Below are 3313 nucleotides of genomic sequence, written 5' to 3'. Positions count from 1 at the left end.
ATCTCCTGGGCATTCCATTTAGTGGCTGTGATAATGACTGCTATGAAATATATATCTATTTCCCATACCATGAAGATCATTGTTAAGACTTTGATGTAGGGAGACCCACACTCACTTCTACATCTGTATTAGTGGTTCTAAACTAGGAGCGATTTTTCCATCTAGAGGGACATGTGGCAATGTATGGAGACATTTTTGGTTGTCATAGCTGGGGTGGTGGTATTATTGGGGGTGCTTGGAATCTAATGAGTAGGGAACAGGGAGGCTGCTACTACAATGCACAGGAAAGCCTCTCACAGTTTTAAAAAAACAACTATCTGACCCAAAATGTCATCAGTGCTAAGGATGGGAACTCCTTATCTACATGATCATACTTCATATTCAGTTCTGTAACCTTACTTAATAACGTATGTTTCAGACATTTTTCATGTCAAAACATATTTTATCTTTTTTCTTAATTCAATAAAATATCAGAAAAGAATTTGGGATTTTATCTGTTTTTCTATCTAATGGTACAAGCAAACTTTCCTTTTCTTTAAATTATTAATAATGTATACTATGAAGAGATCTTCTAATGTCGAATCATTCTTATAATTCTCAGATGTCTTATCATTAAAAGATGAACAACTTTTTAATCTCCAAGCACTGTTTCCTTTATCATGTATTCTTCCTCCTCATCTTTCTCCTCTTCTTCCCCGTCTTCTTTTCCTCCTTTCATTTTCATGGCAGCTGGTTGTTTTTGTTTTCCAATCTCTCTGACGATGGTAATTAGAAGTTTTTAGAAGTTTTCTTCTCCTCCCCCAAATATCTCTTTCTCCTAGAGTAAGTTGCTGGGCTTGTTCATCTTAAAGCTTTCCTTCATGCTCTTGTTTTGTTTGTAAAATCTTGGGACTCTATAAGTTGTTCATGAATATTTTTTAATGGCAAACTAGGTTACACAGCACAACCTCTGGCCTGGGTAGGCTCTGTGGTTTTAAAGTCTCAAGAATAGGACAGGAGACAGGGCTCTATAGGAGAGTAAGCAGGATGTGCTGGCATACAGGCTTCCTTTCAGAGTGAAGGTAGAGCGCTCCGGTGGGAAAATTCCAGCTAAGCTCAGGCCCCTTATTTGCTGCAGTAAGACAGAGTATAATTGTATGTTTTACCTATGCATGTTGCACTTCTTTTTTGTTGTTGTTTTGTTTGTTGTGGAGTTGCAAAGGTACATTGTGTTTAGCTGCACTTCTCTCTTGGACTCCAGTGTTCACCTTGGCAGTCTTCCAATTTATTTAGAAATTTGTTGTCATCATATTTAATTCGGGTATAAATGCATCAGCCAGGTATTCTGGGTAAAAACACATTTAACTATTTCGTGATCTCCCCCAATTCCAACTCACTGTGAACTTGTAGTTCCTCCTAGAAACCACTGGGAAGAGTAGTGCTCAAGTGTTTGCCAGCCCACTAGTTAAAGTTGCAGGTTTATGGTTTCCCCAGCAGGAAAAGAACTTTCTTTTGTATGTTTTCTATTTCTTCAATGAGATTATGGCAGGACTGAGAGATAAACACACTTGTCTAGACCACCGTCTTGAATGAGTTAAAATGCAAGTTTTAAATTTTTAAATATTGTTAAAATCAGCCTTCCAGGATGAAATTTGCATCAGTTTACCCTTGTATCGACACTAGATGAGAGTTCCAATCTTATTCCCATGCCAGTTCTGGGCATAATCTCTCCTTTAGGTTTTTCCCAGTTTCATTGACAGAAAATATTTTCTCTTTCTTTTTATTTATATTTCTTTTATTGTTAGTGAACTTAAGCATCTTTTCATCTATGTAATAGCTTCTTGGTTTGTTTCTGTGAATGTTCTGTTTAATCCCCAGTCCATTTTCTATTGAAGTGTTTGTTTCTATTTATTGATTTGAAAGATATTTTTACATACTAAGTATATTATGTTTCTGGCATATGTTGCATGCATTTTACCAGTTGTGGTTTGTATTTTATTTTTATTTATGGCATATTTTGCTCTAGAAGTTTAAATGTAAGTTTTGTAGTCAAATCTGTCAATATTTTCCTTTATGGATTCTGATTTTAGTGTAATAATTAGAGTATTCCTTTATCCTACTTTCTTTTGATGCTCGTCAATTTTTTTGTATTTTTTAAACAGTTTTTCTTGTTTATTAATAAAAAACATTTAAAGCTTTGAGTTTTTCTCTAAATATGGTTTTAGCTGTAAAGTTCTGATAAGTAGTACAACATTATTGCTATTTTCTAAGTATAATCTCAGCTATATCCAAGTTATATCCAAATAACTCTTACTCAAGAGTTATTTGGAAGTGTCCTTTAAATTTCCAGATTACTTTATTTTTAGCTTTTTTTTATTATACAAATAAAACAGCCTCTATTTTATCTTATTTTGGTCAGAGAGTTCTATTTTGTAGAACTGATTATTTATTGACAATACGGTCCCTTGATCTCTATGCAATTGCAATTCTGAAAAGCTCATCTTTAACTATCCTCTTGAGATCAAGCATACCTCTCATTGTCTCTCTGTATTCACACATCAGGTCTTTCCCGACCTCACTTGAACTACCATAATTTGACTCTTTCTGGCGTCTCTCTTTTTTGGACAACTCTTCCTTTATACTTGCTTTCTATTTCTGGATATACCTGTAAAAGTTTCTGCAGTATGTAAGGAAAGGTCTTACGAGCATTTGTAGTGCCTTATTACGGGTCCAGACCACATCTAGATGGAAAGTTAGAGATCTAGAACCAGATCTGCAAGGTGGTATAGGCCCTGAGGTAACAGACACGATAGCATCTGCTGGAGAGTGGAAAGAAATCCAGGCCAGTAGGCAGAACAAAGTTTTCAAGAGATCTGGAAAAATCCAACAGGTGGTTATTTAGCAATTGATCTCAGGGTAGCCCAATGCAGGTTAGTGAGTTCTTCAAGAAGCTTGTAGAACAAATAAAGATGGATCTGGGGGCAATGGAAATAAGGGATTCAAATAGGTAGGTAGCCAGGAAGAACAATCATGGAAATCAACAATTGAGAAGAATTCAGGTCTCCAGTCCTAGAAAACTCAGGGATCTGGAAAGGTGACCAACATTAGAATCAGAAACATGGAACAAGACGGAAGAATGTTTGTTACCATAATTTGGGTATAATGTCAGGGGTGGGAAACAGTACATGTGATGCTATCAAGTCCAATATTCTTTGATTAGAACCTCTTTGATGCCTTCTCCCTAGAATTAGAAATGAATCCTGAGATGAAGTATTTCTTAGTTTAAGGGAGGATGTCATAGGCAGGTAGGAGAGATACCAGGCAGAATCTGAAA

Source organism: Tamandua tetradactyla, chromosome 26 (assembly GCF_023851605.1).
Source record: "Tamandua tetradactyla isolate mTamTet1 chromosome 26, mTamTet1.pri, whole genome shotgun sequence".
In the NCBI taxonomy this organism is placed as follows: domain Eukaryota; kingdom Metazoa; phylum Chordata; class Mammalia; order Pilosa; family Myrmecophagidae; genus Tamandua; species Tamandua tetradactyla.
This window is presented reverse-complemented; position numbering follows the sequence as displayed.